This window comes from Ambystoma mexicanum, chromosome 14 (genome assembly GCF_040938575.1).
Source record: "Ambystoma mexicanum isolate Mex_15411 chromosome 14, UKY_AmexF1_1, whole genome shotgun sequence".
Classification (NCBI taxonomy): Eukaryota; Metazoa; Chordata; class Amphibia; order Caudata; family Ambystomatidae; genus Ambystoma; species Ambystoma mexicanum.
In genome coordinates this window covers 175589347-175612306 of record NC_090940.1, presented here as the reverse complement: position 1 = coordinate 175612306, position 22960 = coordinate 175589347, and the positions used below count along the sequence as shown (strand labels likewise).

The 22960-nt window shown below is 46.1% G+C and overlaps 1 protein-coding gene across 2 annotated transcripts in view; it reads left to right on the top strand.

The window, feature by feature from the left end:
- Positions 1-22960, top strand: part of NUSAP1 (nucleolar and spindle associated protein 1) — a 449447-nt gene that overhangs the window by 205638 nt on the left and 220849 nt on the right. The gene's annotated exons all lie outside the window — the stretch shown is intronic.

Sequence of the window (22960 nt, the reverse complement as noted above, 5' to 3'; positions counted from 1 at the left end):
TACCCTTGCACATGGAAGAAAGTTACATGGAAGGATATTGTTTTCCAAGATGTCAGAATGCATCAGTGAATATCGTGGATTGACGTTGAATGAAATCTGACAAGGACAACGTGATGACATGAATAAGATATATGAACCTAAGCTGAAACAAAATGAAAATACTAAGTAATGAAGTAACTGAAGCACTAAGAGTAACATGAACCTGAAGCTAAAGTGATCATGGATCTAAAAGAAGATGAAGCAACTTACTGACCAATAACTATACGCAGTAATGCAAGGTAGAAAGACAATAGAAGCCTGCTATAGAGGAATATGTAACTTGGCAAGGATATCAGGAAAATGGACGACGGTTCACGTCAATGTAACCAAGCTACCTCAAACATGCAGAGGCTGTAAGAATTGGGAGACGTGGAAAAACTGCCCCCGTCAGCAGACCCGACAATGAGTCAAGGTTGGCCGAGACTGAAGATGCTATTTCGAGGGATAAGTGCAGAGCACAAAGGCACGTTGGTAAACTCTGAATGCAAGACATTCTTTTTGGATGAAGGAAAATCTGTGAGCCAAACTGCTGGTCAATTAAAAGCATACAACGTTCATATAAGACAGTGAGCAGGCCAGGGGGTGCAACGGCACCGTGCGTAATTAAATCAAATAGCAGTAAATTGAAGGCTGAAATTGACAAATTCGTGGTCCACTCACATGTGACTCAGAAGTTGAAAACAAAGTCTATTCATTAGAGCCTCCAGTTAAGATAGTGGTGTGCTCACACTCGCTTGAATGTTCCAGGACAGTGAGCAAGCAACAAGGTCAAACTACACACGAGAGACTTTGGCTTGTGGCCTGCCAATGAGAGATGATTGACCAATTGGGAAAATGGGGAGTAGTCGGATGGGATTCAAATACCTACGTTTTGTTTCACGTATGGGCTACAAAGGAGCCAAAAGTCCAAGGTTGGTATAGTATGCCAACCAATTAGTGGTGTTGGAGGACAACCTAATGCATCACGTTGCAAGAGCCAACCCTCGATGTTTTGTCCACTATAATCAGTACTATATGCATTTAGAGGTAGTTAAAGGTGTGCCCTACAGACAAGGAATAGCCAATGAAGCACTAACCATTATATTTTTTTATAAGTAGACCTGTGCTCTTAACCAATCCCTCCCCTTAATAGCTTTTGTATTTTGCCACGTAGTGTGACATCATAGATGGTGTACATTAGGGTATAAGACCTCCGCATCAGTCTGATGTTTGTCAGGTCACCCTGCTTTATTAAGTTGAGAATAAAGTAGTATTTTGCCATATTCTCCGAGTTTGTCCCGTTATTGTATTTGTGACCACTATTGTAATTCTATCTATTGCAAAATACACTCTGAGGTGCTACAGCACAACCCTACATATGGAGAATCTACGAACCATAAAATGGCAGCATCGGGGCATTTAGGGCTGAACTTGTCATATTCTAGCAGGCTATACAATGTATATCTGAAGTATTGTTGTTTACCATACGAGAGAAACAGACATACAGACTGAGGGTGGCAGCAACAGGTCTTTCGAGTAACACAGATTTCAGTAGACATGTGAATATGTCCAGAAAGATATGGTTATTGATAGAGGTATTGGCAGATGCATAGAGGGAAATGGAAAAATAAAAATGTAGGCAGCGAGGGCTGCATAGTGATGGATCTATACAGATAAGTAGATGGAGGGATATAAAGTGATGCATACAGGGAGATGAATACATGTAACATAACAGGTGCTTTGCAACATGTAGATGGATAGAATGATGATCAATGGATAGACTGATAAATATGAAAATAAATGAATAGTTGTATTTGAAGGGGGAGGTAGGTGGAGAGCCATAGAAATGCATACTTTGTGATGTATAATGGTATATAAACAGATGGATATGTATGGATATGTAGATTGATCTAGCTAAAGAGATACACAGAGTAACATGTATAGAGAGATCTGCATAGACGGAGATCGCATAGATGGGTATGTATAGATCATGCATAAATGGACAACTAGGTAGATATGAGAGCTCCAATGAAGGTGTCGATATGTTAGGCAGAATCCCATGCAGTACCCTTTGGGAACACTACCCAAAATTAAGACTACATGAGCAGCACAAATTCACCTTTGGTACAATCCTGTGCCATAAAGAAAAAGTGGTAGCAGTGACTGAGCAGCCAGACTTATCTCAAGAGTAAGTGAGCAGTATCAAAATAGTTACACAAAGGACAGCAATTACTATGATTCAGGCAAATACTGACTCAAGGCTTTCAAGTAAAAAAATATACATTTATTTCACTCTTCAGCTGTATAACATTACACTATTATAAGCAGTCAAAAAAATCATGCTCTTAATACAGCACACCACTTCCCTTAAATTCCAGACAAGTTAAGCTCACAAAATGAAGTGGGAGCAAAATGGCACTCTAGCAATTTAAAAGGGAGGGAAAGACAAAGTTAATAGAAATGGAACCACACCAACAGGTAAGTACTCGGGGCAATTGAACAAGAGAAACTACAGTGATTTCATCAGGTAGAAAAGGCTTAGGGCCAAAGTCAATGGGTCAACAAGTATTTTGCTCAAGATCACACAGTTCAGGGTAGTTCGCGGTAAAGTTCGTGCCACGGGTGCTGGACGAGGTTGGTTGGTAGAAAAGTTAGTTCGAACAGAAGGACAAGCCCTCGGTTTGGAGAAATATTTCACACACTTGCACCGCGGCTGAAAGAAACGAACAACCGGATTTGCACAGTATGTTAAAACGGAGAGGGAGCTCTCACTGCGGCAGACGTTCCTGGTAGTTGCTCACGGTTCCTGAAGTGACTGTCGGACTGACACGAAGTAGGAAGCTGGAGGGTCCTGCGCTACCCAGGGAAGAAACCAGCAGCGGAGCAAAAAGACGAATAAAAGGTGCGCTCCTTAAAACCCAAGCAGAGTCCGACCTTCCTGGCTATCCGGCCCACTGTTTCTCTGTACAGCGAATTCGACCAGAGGAGGGTTCCTGGCTTGAAGTTTGGGCGAACTGGTTGGTCCCACCAGCTCAAGGGAAGAAGTTTCCTGGAGGATCTTCTCTGTCCAAGTTCGAGGATTCGGACCTGCAGCAGGACTTCACAGGGCGGTTAAGTCGTGGTAGGGGTCCTCTTCCATCAGCTCCTCGTTGTTTCTTTCGTTCGAGTAGCGACTCTGCTCTTCCAGTCTGAGACCTGCTTTTTATGCAGTTTTCCCCCATTCACACAGCCTGGCTGTCAATCGCACAGCAGGGGGTGACTGTCCTGGCCGGACAGTCCCCTGGCCAATCAAACAGGAGTGCGACTTGGGTTACCAAGGGAACCCATGGCAGGGGTCCGAAGACCCCTCCCTCACTTCCTGCCTACCCAGACTTTCAGGCGCCTAAAGGAGGGCTTCTGTGCAGAAGCCCACGAAAAGACGGTGAACAAAGGAACCAAACCTGGTTTGACGTGCAGAGAGAAACACGAGAAGGACTTTACCAAAACGAAATGGCGACTAAACCCAGCCGCAACAATATTAAAATCAATTTGGTCAAGCGGGTTTAAGTTCGAGGCTTATACAATAGCCTAAAACAATACCATGGATAACATAACCGCAGTAGAAAAAATAGGGTAGTTACCACTGCCACCAGCCAAGTCTTAATGGAATGGGAGCGAAACAGTGCTCCAAGAGGGACAGACAAAAAGGGGTAAGAATGAACCCTTTCCAAAACTCCATGGAAGATGGGGTGTACCGGGTCTGTGGTTTAAAGAGACTAAGTAAAGTTAATGGTAACTTTACCTGCTTCTGGGAGACAGTAGTCAGTCCCAGAAACTGGAGTGGGGGGGGTGCAGGGGGGGCTCTGAAAGACAACCCTGTGTCACTGCACTGAGGGTGCTGTGTAACACACACAAGAAAGTGGTGTCTATGGAGTAGGTGAGGCTCCATAGCCCAAGATCACACAAAATGTCAAAACACACATAGCAAAACACATGTAAGAGTGGGGAAAAAGGCTCGCACTCTTACCAGGTGAAAAAAATAACCCCCTAGAAATCCAGCAAAGCTGCTGAGGGACTCTTAAAGGCATGGTCTAGTAAAAAATGTTATTGTCCCTACGGGTAGGCCATGTTTTTTTAAGCCTAAGTGGCTCGATTTTAGAAAACTTTCCTATGGCCCTTAACCGAGTTTTCGTCCATTAAACGCACGCGAAAACAAGCACCAGGGAGCCGCCATTTTCTGATAATCCTATCTTTTCCCCAATCGCCCTGGCTGACCTTCTTTTGCGGCACTAAATCAATTCCCCCGCCCCTGAGCCTGACATTATCAAAACATTCATATTCCCCGCCTCTCCCCGTGACATTACTGTGCTGCGTAGGCAAACGCGCCCAGTCGTCTTCTGCGCGACTCCATACAGAACCCGGAAACCAACACAGATCAACTCACAACACAGCGCGCCACAATTCGGAATATGAAACTGTACTTTAAAATGAAACAGCAACACGGTACATTTGGTAAAGTACATTTATTTGACATTAAATGTTTAGAGAATATTCAGCAATTGCCATATGAACTCCGGAAGCCATTTATTTTCTTTTATCTGTATCCGCAATAACTGTTCTGTTTCATCTTGAGTCACGCGCTGTTCCTTTATGGTACACAGGGTGTTCATTTTCGTAAAAAGAATCACTTTGGAAGCACGGTGAACCGCAAGGCTGTTCCATCAACTAGGCACTAGTCCAGCCTAAAGATTGATATGTTGCTTCTAGCCACTAGTACAGCGTAAGGGCATGTGGGCCCTTGGCGATCGTCCCATAATATGGTGATCATGCTCCAGTTGTTGACACGAAGCTGCAGGTGTCTGCTGAAGAATCCATCCGCTGGTGTCTCAAACGGATGGCAGTGGCAGAAAGGGATCAAATACCTGTTATAAAAACAAAAAAATGATAATTAGTCTCGCTAGCCGAACTTCATTAATATTACTCATTTTATTTATTACGGCCGATCAGAAACTATTTGCTTGCAAGGATAGTTCAATGGAGTATGTTCGTCTCTAAAATCAATGCGAAAAGTAACGAGATAAATTGAGGCAAACACACAATGATAAACGACAGTCTACATGCGTGAGGAATTATATGATATGGCATTTGTAACGCGCCTATACTCGAGTGTTTCTAGGCGTGACGAGGCAGGTGGGGAACAAGGGCAGACAGACAACGATCCTACTAGGCCAGGTGTCTTTCTGATTGCGCATGGGGAAGGGCTGTACATGGTTAGTTGAATACAAATTAAATAATAGGGCCAGCTGGTGGCAAGTGCAAGGTAAATGCCGGGAGAAGGGGCTGAAGGATACAGAGACAGTCCCGTAGTGCAGGGAAAAGTGGCTGGGCCAAGGACCGAGATCGGTGAGACCAGTGGACCTGCATGCCCATGTGCCCACTACGAACAGTTTTACTTGCTTTTCCTAGCTCTTCATTCATTTATTCATGCATCCATTCATTAAATCTTCATTCCGGTATAAAAGCGTGTAAAGATTTACTTACATTATATTTGAAATTTCCATTGTGTCTCTTCGTAATGCAGTCTGTAAAACGGACCGTGCTCTTGACAACGATTTTTCGTATACTGGCCTAAAATGAAACTCGGTCTACTTTCTGAATTTTCTGCCTTATCGTCTCTTACGTTATTGCGCACTCCCTTCAAATGTAGTTCTTTCGGCATGGTCCCTGTCTCAAGGTCAAATAACAATAGACCCTTATACTTCCAGTGCGACTTGTGAGCCTCATCTGGGCGCTGTCCTTCGCATTCTTTATTTGCAACATCACGTAGTATAGGCATCTGTGAGAACTTGAAGTTTAGAATCCGTCTATGTAGTGCGCCTCAATGTGCAAATGCGAACTGGCTTCTCTCCCAAATGGCACGGCCCGCTTGGCTGGCGCGTCCCGCTTGGCTGGCGCGTCCCAAGTGCCCCAATTTTGTTCTCGTTGTCTGCGAGCTTTGCAGCCCAAATTGAGACATTTAATTTTTGGCAGAAGGTCAGGGAAAGTATAAAGTACCACAGGAGTTGAGTTAAAAGTGAGATTTATTGTTGGTTTGTTTTATTATATGCAACACGCAAGCCTCCCCTCCGTTAACAGTGCGCAATATTTACATGAGATGAGACATGAGAAAAATATATACATACACATGTGAGGTGAATGGAGAGAATTCAAAGATGACACCCAGCTTGTTCGCCACCCATGATGGTGAAGATAGGGGTTAGGTTTACAGGTACACTGTACAATAACATTTATTTACAAAAAGACAATCGTATTGCAATTATTTAAACCAGGATTTGTACTTCACAATCAGCTGTGCTTCGGGTGGGCATGGCACAGTCGCAATGTTCGGTGGCAATGGATCACTGCTCTGCACAGAAACGTCCAAAATTCCATATCTGTGCTTCTCTAACACAGCAACAGTAAGGCCTTCCACAAAGTCGAACTGCATTTTATCATAGACTGGTTTGATCACCCATTGTTTACTTCGTTTTGAAAACACCTTAGTGTAGCGAGGCATCCTTACTTTACCTCTAGTCCTAGATTGTTCACGTCCGACATTGCTTTTATGGGCCAAGACCTGCTAGTAGAGTGCGATGTTTCATGCCCCGAAAGCTAAAATGCAAGCGCTTTGGCCTGTACTTTAGGCACATATTGTGGAACACCTCCAAATCTCCTGTGTGACAGAATTCTGTCAGTCCTCTCAAATCTCTTGATAGAGTTTTGTCGAAAACAATCTTCTCAATGGCTTTGTGTGTCGGTGAAGATGGAATCAACCACTTCTTCTTCCGTGCCTCCTCTGGGGACAAAGGGCCATGTTCACATTGGTGGAAATGTTCATTTGCTGTCCAGCGGTGAACGTTGGTACAGTGGTGCATCAGTGACCGCCATTTTTCAAGTAGCATTTCCACTGACCCCTCACAAGTTTTTGAGCTCCACCAAAGATGGTTGGTGATAGAATGTGACCACTGCAAAATACTTTCAAAACCTTTTTTTTTCCCTGCAGCCAAGATTTTCTTATTGATTGATTTAGCAAGATGCCATACGTCAAATTGATGTTTAATATGTGGAAACTGCTCTCTCATTGTCTTGGCAATTGAAACTTGTCTAGCCGTGGCTGAGGTCGATGTGCATTCCCCTCGATTGTAGATATTCCACTAATTTTTATAAAACCTAGTTTCTCCATGGCCACTGAGGATGTACATTGTGTTACCTGCACGACCACCGAACTCACAATTTTCTTACTATCCATGTCCTGAAAGTGGTAGGTGCAGTACTTGGCAGAAAATCCAGGGCTGTCGCACTGTCCATCGCCGGCTAGCCTGAATCGTTTGCCTTCGAATGTACTTGCTAGAGACAATTGTTCAATTTTCCAAGCATCACTAATGGCCGGAAACAGATAATCACGTTGGTATATGTAGTACAGCGCTTTAGAAATGAAATGGAGTCCCACAAACTGAAAGAAAGCCTCTAACTTTCTAAAACTGGAGCCACTAAAAAGTGATGCAGCTGCACACAGTAGATTGCCTGCTGGCAGTTTCCCCAGCATCGGTTGTGCAGACCATGAGAACCTATGATTTAATCTACAGGCGGCATTTATTTTGACGTTACTGCCTTTTATTTGACGAGTCACATTAATGAATGGCTTCCCACATACTTTCCCTCTAATGGAATGCACACATTTCAGCATACTTATAATTTCCATCAAACAACTGTCGAATACAATGTATTTGCTCTCTTTCATTAGACTCTCATCCTGCGTCAACGTTGTTTCGGCCTGTGATGTTGTGGAGATTTCAACACATTGGAAAGTAATATCGCTGATATCAAGTTCTGATGCGTCTATGGATGCTGCGGCTGGTTCATTCTCTCTCATTTCAACATCTATTACTTCAACATTGATGGGAGAACACAACAATGTCGACAGGTTTTTTGGTGGCAAATTTTTGGCGGGTATAGATTGTGTAAATTGATCTGCAACTACTTCAGAGCTATCTTCAATACATTCAATAACATCTTCTTGTGGTGGTGCGGTCGCACTGTAGCTTTGGTCCAATACAACTTTGCTGTAGTCTCCAAACACAGTTAATTCATGTACTGGCCATTGGACATGAGCATCTCGAGCCTGAACACGCCTCGCCTCAATTAATAGTTCCTCCATAGTGTACACGGTCTGGCAAGCCACATCTCTCATTCGCTTCACTGTCTGTGTGTGTATAGTTCTGACACCCACGGGTAACTGGAGGAGAGATTGGATAAGGGATGTTCAGTTTAAACACAAGATGGAGTGTAGTAGAATTGACTGGAAAAAAACATAAAATAGTCCCCAGCACAAACATTTTTTTAAAGTTATGAACTGTTTGTAACTAACCTTTTTTGGTTTTTTTTTTTTTTGCAACTTTTTTGACTCGACCTTCAACATCTGTAGCTCCGATTCGTTTCCGCATGTCCTCCCTTCCTCTTGCGCTGCAACGACTATATTTTCTGTATCCGCATAGACAGCACGGAATGTGGCTCCATCGTCTCCCTGAAACATAGTACTTTCATTACTATGTATCAAAATATTGTTAGCATAAAACACACGTGAGGACGAACACACAGGTACATCTCAATAGCCAAACACGATTTAAACATTGTGTGCAACAATCAAACGACAAGTATTCGACCTGTGATGATCTATTTCGATGGAACTGTCAGCATCCATACCTCTGGCTCTGCATGGACTGCCATGAATGGTTGTATTGGAGAGGAGGCATCCGCATCTCCCTGAAACACTACTTGCATTAGTATGCTTTTCAATATTGGAAACACAGCACACACTTGGGGTCGACGGCACAGGTACATATAAAGAGATAACCGCAAATGATGGATTGTCCAAAAGAATCAAGGAAAATCTAAATATGATCACATTTCATCGACTTTTTTCAACAAATTATTTACATCTGCATCATCTAAATTGGATGTTGTGATTGTAGTGGAAGCTTCGTCGTCTCCCTGAAACACAGCACTTGCGTTAATAGGGAGGAAAGTATAGCAAATGGAATCACGTTATATGATCACGCATGATGGAGCTGTCATTATCCATACCTCGTGCTGCTGAAGAATATCTATGGATGTTGCAAATGTAGTGCGCACTTCCTAAAGCTGTTGCGCCGATTCGTATACTTGAATGTCAGGCTCTGCATCAAGTGCAGGGGTTGACGCTCCATCTGCCTGAAACATAGTACTTGCATTAGTGAGGATTACAATTGTGAAAACATAACACACACCTGGGGTCGACAGCACAGGTACATATCAACGGCTAACCACGAATGAAACATTGTGTAGGACAATCAAACGACAAGAATTCCAGCTCTGATGATGACGCTCGATGGAGCTGTCAGTATCCATACCTCCTGCTGTTGAAAAACATCTAGAAATGTTGTAGATGTGGCAGACGCTTCAGCATCTCCCTGAAAGACAGTACTTGCATTAGTATGGATAACACTAATTATAACTGAAAACAAACACCAGTGGACGATAACTAAGGTGTATATCAATTGGAAAGCAGTAACCAAACATTCGGTAAAATAATTACACGATAGAATAAAACTATTACTTGACATGCATAAAACAAGTATGTAGCGGATTAGCCTAGTAAGATTACCTGATACGCGCTAGAAGTGGTTGATAACTGCGACCACGTCAAGGATGTAGAATGTTCTTGCTTCAGATTGAAGGGATAGTCAAGAAGTTGTAAAGGTCAATTAATGATTGATAATGAAATGCCAATATTAAAAATAGCCATGTAAGCCGACAGAATACTTGAAAAATGCTCAATACAGCACAGTTCCCTGTACCCATATATATATACATTGCGTTTGTGGGTTATGAAATCGAAAAAGAATATATTGATAAATGTCATTATTCAAAAAACTATACACTCATATCAATATCGAAATTATTACAAGGGATAGAACACCTAGAATATCAATTAATCCATTTGGCTACCTACACACTACCGCAAGGCCTAAAGCTAAATCCGGACACTTGACTCACCGGTTGCGGAATGTGGACGAATAGAGTGGGAATAGCGTTTTCACGCAATTTCCGTGTTGTTCGCCGTTTATTCTTCTTTGTTACCCAAGAAGTTGTGTACATCTCCAAGGAAAAGTGCCGGCTGCAGATGCGGTATCGATCACCCCTCTTGTCCCGTAAGACTTGTTGGACTCTACTTTCCAGCTCATCCAGTGGATATCCGCAATGTCTGACCCATTCTCTTATTCGATCAACAGTTTTCGGGAATACATGCATTGTAGTTCCTTCGGATTTCGCATGGGTCTTCGAAGGGCAACCGCTAATCGAACAGGCAGGCATTGTTGATAAATCTGAAAAGTAAATATCGACATTATTATACAATCTTCAAGAATAAAGATTTGATACAAAAGTAAATGAATCATACAATGATCAATGCAAGGTTTGTTTTGGTCGCAGGAACTATACCAATTCATTATGTGCGGCTTAGTATTTGCATAAGTTGCAGAAATGTATAATTGATGTGGCTGAAATCTGAACATGTGACTCGTCCCTTGGATGTTCTGTCTTGCACGAGAAGGAAACATGCTTACATTATAGACTGGACCCCCGAAGGATGCAATTCAATGACAATAGACAAAGATGAAAATAAATAGATCTATTGATAGCATAGCAATGGAAATTCAAGTCAATAGCAATGAGACCAATGAACATAGCACTATTGGGTACTCTACTCGCAAATAGATAGAAATTTAAAAATCTGCGAAATATGACCAGGATACATGGCCTTACCTTGACCAACAAACAGTTGGATTCAGCAAGCAGAGCAGTATGTTGCGGGAGAATAGGTGGATGGCCACAGGTAGCGCACTGATGGGTATGATCGAAGCGGTCACAGAAGTTCACGGATAGCACGACGACGAGCAGATTAGCATATATCTCAGTGGTTCCCAGGTAGCACGTTCAAGAGTTGACTTGCAAAGCACAAAGCTGTTCTCATGAGACATATCGAGTGGTTTTTAAAGTATTAGAAACTGGGGTGTGTTTGTGAATGAATGACGTATGTATGTCGTGGTATTAGGGGGGCGGCCTGCTTGAAGGGAAGGCCTGCCTGGAGACACGGGGTCTGAGGAGACCATGTGAACAATGGCCCCTTGGCGTGGGACACCTTTTGAAGTGTACATGTAGTTTGGCACCTTGGCCGTTTGCACCTGTCACAGCCCCCCATGCCAGCGGGCATCCACCGGCGCGAACCTCCTTTGATACAGGGGGGTGGGATGGATGGCCCTGGGGCGTGCAGATAAGGCACAGGAAGACTGCTGAATGGAGACACACTTATGTGGATTGCAGGGGGGCGGCCTGCCTCGGGAGGCCTGCCTGGAGACACGGGGTCTGAGGAGACCATGTGAACAATGGCCCCTTGACGTGGGACACCTTTTGAAGTGTACATGTAGTTTGGCACCTTGGCCTTTCGCGCCCGTCACAGCCCCCCATGCCAGCGGGCATCCACCGGCACGAACCGCCTTTATATCAATATACAGTATATCGCCTTTATATCAATGATAGTATATCGTTGCTTATCAATAACAAATGCCACATACCGGAGATTCTTGTGAGCACAGACCCACACTTCAACCGGTGTATTATAGTGGTCAAGACTGTATAATCCAATGGTAAATGTTAGTATAGATATATGTGTGACTTTTATAGAGCCATAACCTACTGAAAGACTTTGAACAAGTGTGTTTTAGTGCATGCATTATCGAGAATATGTTAGCTTAGATAGATGGTGACCACCCTGCTTCACAGCAACCAGACCTTCACCCATTCGGAGCACAGATGTCTGACGTCCATCCTTGAATGGAGACACACTTGATTCATTTAAAAAATCGAGACAATCGTTAAAATATATGTGGTGTTTTATTTTGTATCTTATTTTCATGACACAAAAATACAAGAGTTTAAAGATTATACAGGTCAGGTTGCAGCACAGCGAGAGAAAATCCCCTGTACTGACCGCTGTCACTCGGGAACGTTTCTCTAATGGCACGAGCGGCGCAGGCGGGTATCACTCTTCAAACGCGGTGTCCAAGCCTCCCGGGAAGCCACCATGTAAAGGAATGATAGGCCACCAGCCTGTACCACCTGTGAAAAGGAATGAAACAAACTGTTTTTAAATGACCAAGATAAGTTTAATAAACATTTGTTGTCAATGACAATTCTTGTAACTAATGGCATTTTACACGGACAAATGCTATCTAGACAATGCACACTATTGAACGACTTACATGCGTTACAATGATATGCAGATGTCATTTTGGATATAGTAGAAGAACATGAAATAGGAGTGGCATGACAAGCAGAGTATACTTACTCGTTACTTGGATTACGAGGACGAACAGTTGCGCGAAGTTTGTGCATAAGCACCATCATTATTCTCAACACGGCCCGTGTGAGGCAGGCTGCCCTGAAGTCTGGCAGCTCGGTGATGCATTGCGGTCGTGGCTCGCCTTCCGAAATGTAGGCCAGGCATCCCGAGTTTTCTCGGCAGCAGCAGTTCTCGTCCTCCGTTGGCATTAGCTCGCACTGATTGCATGTGCACCAGGTGGAGACGCCGTCCATTCGACTAGGCCCAGGCTCTTCATCTGTTGATTTGTCCTGCCAACTGCCGTCCGAATCCCCATCGTTTTCGCATGCTTCTCTTTCCAGTAGTTCCTCTTCGGTATACTCGGGCTCGTACATGTAGGGCATTATTGTAGCCATTGTGTGTTAAACAAACTAAAATAATTTATAGCGGTGGTACTGGTATCTGTTCACACGGGCTACAAGCGGCGAAGGTAGCTGACCAGAGCACTGAAACGAGTCACAGAATACTCAAAGTAACACAGAGAGAGGAATGGAATCGAAAATCGGCTGCTGTGTGTTGTGTAACGGTCTGTTTATACTTATTGAGGAGAGAGGCGTCCTGCCATTTCCATGGCGACACGTCATTAGCTGAAGCGCAGCGAATGTTGACACGAGACGTGCTTTGGCTTTGGGAAATGGGCGGTACGAGTCTGCTGATGACCGGCTCAGGGGCGGGGGAATTGATTTAGTGCCGCAAATGCAGGTCAGCCAGGGCGATCGGGGAAAATATAGGATTATCAGAAAATGGCGGCTCCCTGGTGCTTATTTTCGCGTGCGTTTAATGGACGAAAACTCGGTTAAGGTCCATAGGAAAGTTTTCTAAAATCGAGCCACTTAGGCTTAAAAAAACATGGCCGACCCGTAGGGACAATAAACATTTTTACTAGACCATGCCTTTAAGGTAAGGGAAATCAGCCATTTATGAGAATTCTCCCTAACAATATAGACCTATGGAGACATGCAAAAAAAATAGATATGGTATATATGTCGACATAAAGGTGAAGGTAGAGAGAGATTGATGGATTGATAGGAGACGTATGGGTACATGAAGATGCAGAGCCAGAGATGGATATAGGTAGATGGAGAGATTCATATACATATGGAAAGATCACTAGAGATGTAGATAGAGGGAATGATGGAGCTTCATGGAACTTTTCATATAAGAGACCTGCAAAGACAGGTGCGATATGAAGATGGGGGTATAGGGAGGGGGGGTACATATAGGCGGAGATCATATTTTATATATAGCCAAGAGAAAGCTGTTGTTGTCATAGAGGTATTGAAGAAGAGTGGTGTAAGCGTCATCCTATAGTGCTTCAATGCCTGTGCAATGCAACAGAGATGATGCAGTGATCGACTGGTCTCAATTGCAGCAATGTACCTATTACCCACCACAACTGAGCATACACGTTGACTAATTGGGATGAAGAAGAGGCTATGCCCGTGACGTATGGGTATTGCACCCTGTGTCACACCGTGTTTGTAATATTGGCACCACTGTCACATACACTATTGATCTTTCAATCCTCATCATTTTCTGACTACACCGACTTACCAATGAAGTCAGTCCAAAAATCTTTTAGTTGGTTTGACATTATGTAAGATCGCTTCGTCAATGCTATCTATAATTTCTTGTTTAATGGTGATGTCATCACACAAATAATATATCTTCAATATGACCCTTTCATATTACTTTGTTCTTATAGAAAACAGTTTTTGAATATTAGGGTTACGTTTTAGCAAAACAAATTCAATGAGATTTCAATTTTTACTCCTTATTGTCAGCTGTAGTGAAAAATATGCAGCTAGAAAACAGAAGCGCATCCTATAATCCAGCTCCAAGTATTTCCATCTTATGCAGTCAGTGTTATCTGATGAAACTGACAGTCCTCTCCGTAAGCCCCGCCTCTCGCAGCCATCTTCAGATTTTTACTGCACGCTTCAGTGTTGGGGAGTCCTTGAGTTGCTCTCTGAGCTATTTGTATGTTTTTGCGTGGAAAAGTTTTGATTTTTGTTTACCAGAGCCCGTGTGCTCTTCCCTCATCGGCCGGCAACGGGGACCCATTATCGGTGAAGTTTTGCGCCCCTCAAGAGTGAAGAACTCGCAAAGTTTCTTGAATGCCGTCTTGGGCCTACTTCGCCCCTCTGACCATGACAGAGGAGAAAAAGGAGGGAAGGACCCTCTTCAGACCCTGCACCAAATGCAGGCTACGTAATTTCTGCGTGGAGGACAAACATCTACAATGTCTTTACTGCCTGCACCCGGACTGGCAGGGTGCCTGAGCCCAAGCAAGCCTGAACAAGCTAAGACGTTGGACCCCAACTCGTGCACCCCGGTGGGAGGCCAGCCGATGAGGTTCGTCAGCGAGTGGAAGAAGATCACCACCGACAGATGGATGCTGTATGCTCTCGCCCAGGGACACACCTTGGAGTTCCAACGCAGGTGCCCTCGTAGTCCACCTCTTCCCCCATAAGGAGCAGCCCATCCTGTATCTCTTGGAAGAAGTGCAAGTCATGTTACAGAAAGGGGCGACCAACGGGTCTAGTGCTCCGGAGTGTATGCCGGACACTTTTTGGTTCAGAAAGGACAGGGGGATGGAGACCCATCCATGACCTGCGCCGTCTGGAAAAAGTACCTGAAGTCCCAAAAGTTCAGGATAGTCCCGTTGCAACATGTACTTGGCCAACTGGAGGAAGGGGATTTCTTGACTTTGTTGGACCTAGAGGGCGTGCACTTCCATGTCCCTATCCACAGGAAACATTGAAAGTTCCTACGGTTCGTGGTGCAAGGCCAACACTACCAGTGCAAGACCTTACCATTTGTCTCGAAATCTGCCCCAAGAGTGTTTACAAAATGCCTGGCACGGTGGCGACCCAGCTGCATCTGCAGGGCATACGCATATACCTGTACCTGGATGACTGATATGAAATGAAATTATATTTTATTTATATCGCGCTCGTACACAAGTGTTTGAGAGCACGACCAGGCAGACAGGGAGGGGAAAAAAGAAAAAACAGAAAACAGCAATCTTACTAGGCCCAGTGACATTTAAGCAAGTGCAAGGGAAAGGAAAATGGGGGAGAAGTGCGGGGGGGGGGGGGGGGAGTGGAAAGTGCGAAGCAGAGGAGAGGAAACATAAATATTAAATAGAAAAAATAATAAAGAAGGGCTTTAAACCATGGTAGTGCAGCCAGCAAGTGGCAGGTGAAAGTTAGTCTGAAAGGTATATCTGATAAGTGCAGAAAAAACGTGGGAGGGGGGCTGCATGGGTACAGATGCAGAACTCTAGTGCAGATGGTTGCCTGGAGGCAGTGCAGGAGGGTGGCAGGGTGAGCATATACCTGGGCCCGAAAGAACAGAGGGTGGCCAGGTGCACAATGCCATGAGAAGAAACAGATCAACAGGGGAGAAGGGGGGCAAAGGCAGAGGTAAAGAGGAAGGTCTTGAGAAGTTTCCGGAACCAAAGATGTTTTTCCTCAAGTTTCAAGGTGGCCGGGAGGCTGTTCCAAAGCGAGGCACCAGCCGAAGACAGAAATCTACCCCAGCTCGTTTTTTTGCAAAATGACTAACCCTGAGGGAGTTTGAAGTAGAGGAGCGAAGGGCTTGAGAGGGGAGGTATTTACGGAGGGATAGTTGAAGGTATTTTGGACCCAGGCCCAAGAAAGCCTTGTGGACAATGCAGAGGGTTTTAAATTTAATCCTTGCATCAACTGGGTGCCAATGAAGGGATTTCAAGGCTGGAGAGATACGATCCCAGGGCTTGAGGCCAAGGACAAGTCTCGCAGTCCTTTTCTGGAGTAATTGTAGAGGGCGGAGAGTGGAGGCAGGTAGATTTAGGAAGCGGCTGTTAGAGTAATCCAGTCTGGAAAGAACCAGAGCTTGGGAGACAGTGAGCTTTTGAGGGAAGGAGAGGAAAGGTAAAGTACCTCTAAGGAGGTGGAGTAAAAAGTTAGATTTTTTTTGGAGACATCAGAGATGTGTGCGAAGAAGGAAAGTGTAGAGTCAAAGATAACCCCAAGGTTCTTAGCTGCGCAAGTGGGGGTGGGAGGAGGGCCAAGGGTGGCCGGACAGAGGAAAGGATGGAAATGGTGTACTAATAAGGAGGATCTCAGTCTTGTTGGCATTTAGACATAGATCATTGGCTGCACACCAATTTTGAATGGCGATTAGACAATCGGAGATGAGGGAAGGAGAGGAGGAGGAGGAGGAGGCGGAAGGAGGCCTGAAAATGAGTTTGGTGTCATCAGCATAGCACTGAAACGTTGAGCAGAACATTGAGATGCAGTAAGCGAGAGTTGCCAGGTATTGGTTGAAAAGCCAGGGCGAGAGGCTAGACGCCTGGCGAACACCACATGTGGAGAGGGAGATAGACCCTCCCAGGTACAACTTGGGTCCTTCCTTTCTTCTATCGGAGAGAAAAGAGGTCAACCAGGCAAGAGCCTGATCAATGATGCTGAGATTGTCACGAAGACGATTGAGTAGGGTGGTATGGTTGACCGTGTCAAACGCAGAGGAGAGGTCAAGTAGGATGAGGACAGAGGAAATGTTAGAATTGAGGTAGGAGAGCAGGTTTTCACGGATGTTCAGGAGAGCAGTTTCCGTACTTCTGGCAGCTCTGAAGTCAGATTGGTGGTCATGGAGGGAGCAAACAGAGTCAGAATGGAGATTAAGCTGAGAGATGGCCAGCTTTTCCAGGAGCTTGCCCAAAAAGGGAGTAATGGAAATTGGGCGGTAGTTTGCCAGACATGACAGATCAGCAGTGGATTTCTTGAGGAGAGGATGCACAAGGGGGGTGGGGAAAGAGCCAGATGCAAAGGAGAGGTTGCAGAAATCAGCAAGGGCCGGCGCAAGGGTGTCAATGTGGTCCTTAATGGTTTTATAGGAACAGGGATGGACCTGTTTTGATGAGGTTTTCATAGATTGGACTTGTCTAGATATCTCATCAGGGGAGGGATGAGGGGTAGCTGAGGGAGGGTCAGCCGGCTGAGAAGGAAAGGGAGGAGGGGGAGCGGAGGAGAGGGTTGGCAGGATGTCCTGGGTTTTAGAGATAAAGTGGGAGGCAAGGGCATTGCAAAGTTCCTGTGAGGAGAGAGGAGGGGTGGAGACTGCGGCAGGGTTGGCCAGCTCCTTGCAGATTTTGAAAAGTTCGGCCGAGTTGTTAGATGCCGCAGAGACACGGGCTTGTATGTGGAATCTCTTCTTAGTGTGGACAGCAAGTCGGTATTGCCTTTGGAGCAGGCGACAGGCCAGTTTGTCAGAGGATGAGCAAGAAGCCTTCCATTTCCTTTCTGCCGCCCTACACTTCCGTTTAAGTGTAGCTAGATCAGAGTCATACCAAGAATTGCACTTGGCTTTGGACTTCAAACGGATCCTCATGACGGGGGCAAGAGTATCAAGAGTAGCAGAAATAGAGTAGAGAAGAGAGAGGGCTGTGTCAGGGTGTGAGTCAGCCTCGGGTGGAAGAGGGGGGGGGGGGAGAAGGTTGCAGCAAAGGCTTCGACTGACACACGCTTCATGGGCCGGATATCTGAAAAGGTGAGTGGCAATCTAGGAGTGGACTTGGCTTGGGGGGGAGGGGATGGAGAGATGAGAGGAGAGGAGGCAGTGATCACTCCAGGAGAGAGGAGTAGTAAGGGGGGTAGAGAGGGGGAGGCCGGATGAGACCAAGACATCAAGTGTTTGGCCAGCCAAGTGAGTCGGGCCGGAAGGAAGGATGGAGAGAGAGAGAGTGAATCGCAGAGGTTGCAAAAGAGTGAAGATGAGGGACAGGTAGAATCAAGATGAATGTTGAGGTCACCAAGGAGGAGAAGTTGAGTGGTGGAGGCCAAGAGGGAAGAGAAGAGGTCAGCCCACTCAGAGAGAAAAGAGGTGATTTCACCAGGGGGCCGGTAGAGAATAGCAACAGTAAGAGAGTGGCTAGGAGAGAGAGAGAGCCTGCAGACTAGGCATTCAAACGAGGAGTAAGCTTGAGTGGGAATAAGAGGCAGGGATCCACTCGGGGAAGATAAGGGCTACACCCCCTCCAAGCCCTCTCTCCGGATCGGGCTGACGAGCACACGAAGGAGACCATCCAACTACTAACGGAGCTGGGATTCTATGTAAACTATCCAAAGTCCTGCTTAGCGCCATCGCCGAACGTCCTGTTCCTTGGCGCCAGATTGAACATGGTGGCTTGCCTGGCGTCGCCCTCAGAAGTGGCTAGCAGCCATTCAAGGCAAGGTCCAGCAACTGTCTATGAAGATGGCCACGGTGCAGACCATCAAGCCGTTGCTGGGCGACGGTCACCACGGACGCCTCCCTGGATTTTTGGGGGATGGGGGACTCACATGCCAGAGGTCTGTGGCTTCCAGAGGAGAAGGATCTGCACATCAACATTCTGGAGCTACGGGCAGTGTTCTGGGCCCTACCGTCTGAGAGGCAAGGTGGTGAGGATCTTCACGTCAACACCACCACCACCACCACCATGTTCTACATCAGGAAGCACGGGGGCACTCGACCGCCAGTGCTCTCCAAGGAAGCTTAGGATTTGTGGCATTGGGCCATCGGACAGGGGATGTTCCTCGTCCCATTCCACCTGGCAGGGGTCAAGAACACCATCTCCGACCTCACAGGGAGCTGTGCTCCTGCCACGAGTGGGAACTCCGCCAGGATCAGTTGTACCATCTGTTCGTCAAATGGGGCAGACCTCAGATCTATCTTTTTGCCATGGTGGCGAACTCAAAAATCTGACAGCAGATTCGACCAACAGAGAGGCAGGGGGGGGGTGCTTTCTCCTTCCCGTGGGAAGGTCTGTTTCTTTACCCCTTTCCCCTGTTTCCTCTCTTGCAACATGTGATCAACGCACTCAGACAGTGTCGGTGCAATGTGATAATCTTCGCTCCGGCGGGGCCGAGACAGATCTGGTATCCGGATCAACTCAGCATGTCAGCATCCAGTTAAGTTGCTGCTACTTCCGGATCTGCTCACCAGTGAAGGAGGTGGAATCCTTCATCGCAACCCAGGATCGCTGAGCCTTAGGGCATGGCTCCTGCAGCATTTGAGTTTGGAGGTTGAGTTGCCTGCGGACTGCAGGGAAGTCTTTGCCAGGGCGATGTCGACTCTAAAGTGCTACGGCCACAAGTGGAGGCGTTTTTCTACTGGTGCCTTTCGCACAAGATTACCCCTCTAACGGTCACAGCTCCACAGATTCTTCCATACTAGCTTCCATACTTGCAGTCCTAGGCTAAAGCTGGACTGGCTCACACATCCATAAAGGTACACCTGGCAGCCATCTCATGCTACACCAGATCCTCTGGTAGATCCTCCCTGTGGTCCAACAGACTCATCGAGGAGTTCAAGGTGCTTTTTCAATCTTTCACGCCGGTGAAGACTCATGCCACGACATTAGAACTCAACCTGGTCCTCACGAGGCTCATGGGGGCACCTTTCGTATCTATGCATCAAGCCCCCACTGAAGTTTCTCTTGTGGAAAACCGCTTTCCCTGAGGCCATCACCTATGCCAGACGTGTGGGTGAGATCCAGGCCCTATCCTACAAGCAACCGTATCTGACTTTCCACAAATCGAGGGTGATATTGGATACACGCCCCTCTTTCATGCCGAAGGTACCGTTAGAATTTCACCTCAACAAGCCCTTCGTGTTGCCTGTTTTCTTCCTGCAACCTTGGTCGCCGGCAGAGGGGGCCTTGCATTCGCTGGATGTTGCTCATGCCTTGAAGTTCTACGTAACATGTGCAAAGAGTTTTCAGAAGACTTCTCAATTGTCTGTGAACTTTGGTCCTGTGAACCATGGGAAGGCCTTGTTCAAGGCTTCCATTTCAAGGTGGCTCTCGGGCTGCTTCATGCGTGGTCATCGGTTGGCGTACCTGCCTCTGCCGGGCCGTCTGAGAGCCCATTTCATCAGAGCGATCGCTGTGACAACAGCGTTCTTTTCTGGTGTGCCCCCGCTTGACCTCTGCAGGGCTGCACTGTGGAGGTCTACGCATACCTTCACAAGTTTCTACTGCGTCAACAGGGATTCCAAGGAGGGGTCCAGAGTCGGCCAGGTAGTGCTACGTAACCTGTTAGCTTGAGGTGAGTTTGTTCCAGGGGGAAGTGTTAATTCCTTCTGTTGAGCCTTGCCACCTCCTGTGGTTGTGTAATGTGGTGCTGCTGTGTTTTTGTTATTCATGAGCATGTGAATCTATGCTAGACCCCATGCTGGAGAAGGTGTAAGTTACTTACCTGTAACTATTGTTCTCCAGCATGGGTCTGACATGGATTCGCATGCGAGCCCTCCCTCCGATCCCTCTGCAGCTCTTCTTGGTCATACTGTCACATTACATGCTTACTAAATCTGAAGGTGGCTGCCAGAGGTAATGCTTAAAGAGAGGCCTGTCATTGGATGGGGGCAGTATGACCCAGAGGACACTGATTGATTTAGAGGAGAAATAGTGTATTTATTTTTATTTTTTTTTTTTTTTTACTGAGGATTCCCAGCCTGATGAAAGGGAATATTCATGAGCATGTGAATCCATACCAGACCCATGCTGGAGAACCATAGCTACAGGTAAGTAACTTGAACCTTGTCCCTAGTCTGTTTGTAGACACAATCCTTCGCATGTACCAGGCATACCTTTTTAGGGCCTTGATCAACTGAAGCAATTCTGCATGTTCCACCGGAGACCCATCACTTCTTCTGAACCCTCTCCTCTCCCATAGTGCTAATCCTGAATGTATTGTTGAGGTAATGTAGGCAGAATCGGAAAAGATGTTGGCGGTATGCCCTTCCATCATATGTAATGCCCTGATCATTGCCACCAATTCTGCCGCTTGTGCCCAATTGTGTGAGGGTAATTGCTGTTGGGATGATATTACATTGTTCCCATTCATAGTGCACTCTACCGCTGCTCCAGTAATGTCTCCTTCCAGTCTCTGGGTCTGTAGTCGACCCGTCAATGTAAACCATATCTGCCCCCGCTAGCTCCTCCTCTTTTACGTGTAGGTTCCCTTCGATTCTTTCCATGTTTGCTGCCCAATCATACATGTAATCCCCATCCTCTATAGGCTCTGCTATGAATACCAGCAAAACAGAGATCCTCCCTATTGGGACCCCGGCACCCTATTTCTTTCCTTCACTCTGGCCTTCTTCTATGGGCTCTCCCCCTGCTCCCTCTTCGGAAGCCAGAAATCTCAGACTCCTCTTCGACTCCTCTCTGATACTCGGGACATTGCCAGGAAGTCCCACTTTCAGCTTTTCCTTCTGAAATGAATTCTACCTTTCCTCACCTTCCCCCCAGAGACTCGATGTTACCTGGGCTCTGGTTCTCTCAAGGCTTGACTATTGCAGTAGCCTCCTTCTTAATCTACCTTTGTCCACTCTGCGACAACTCCAGCTAATCCAGAATAGGGAAGCGAGACCTATCCTTGGCCTCAATCCCAGGGACCGCATCTCTCCTGCCCTACAAAGTCTCCACTGGCTCCCGATCACAGCATGGATTAAATTCAGATCCCTCTGCATCATTCATAAGGCTGTGTGGGGCCAGTGACCACTCTATCCGCAACTCTTTCTGGCCAAATACTCCCCCTCTAGACACTGGCGTTCCTCTAGCACCAACTCCTTTCGTATGAAGCGGTTTGCCAAACAGAGAGCAGTTGGTCGATCGCTTTCCTCAGCGGACTCCCTTCTTTGGAGCAGCCTCCCTCTTAGTCTTCAGCAGGACCTCCTTAAGCTCCGGATAAGCCTCAAGACCGTCCTCTTTACCTCTTCCTTCCCTCCTCCTTTCCCCTGTTAATTCGCACAGTAGCTTGACTGGTGTGTAGGGCCCTTGTGCATCCTCAGAGCCCTGACCTCCCACAACTTATCATCCGAGCTACAGTCTTTCTTCTGTACTTGCCTTGGCTCGCCCTCCACCACTGGAGGTTGCACTTACCTTTCTTCATAGCACTTCACATGCTGTTCCCCATTAGTACCACAGCACCTATCCCATACCTCTCTCCCCTCTGCACTTGCACGTTCTGAACACTCACAAGGCATAGTATATTAGTCTTCCTCTCCCCATTGTCTCTTTTTTTGTTGTATTTATTATTTAATATTGTTGTAATTACATTGTCTATCATCCCCTGTCCACTCCCCTTTGCCCTGTTGGCACGTTCAAACAGTATTTGCTTCCTGTGTAAGCGTATAAACGAGTGAACAATAATAAACAAATGCTGCCGCTGCAAGCACTTGTTGGCTGGGGAAGTACCCTTGCATTACAGGATCTAAGTTGCCACTGTACTATGCAACTAGCTTGTGTCCCTGTGGCTTCTTTTGTGTGAGGAGAGCCATCTGAGTGTGACAACAGATGATGTTTCTCTCTGTAGTTTGGAGTTGCTGGCGTGTGAGCCAATTAATCACCCTGTAACAATGGCTTTGTGTATAGGAGTACTCGGACACTCGGGCCCTGTAACAGTGGCGTAGCCCCAGCAACATTTATTCTCTTTTACTGTGTGCGGGCATGTGGTGGAGTCTATTGCCTACATCCTT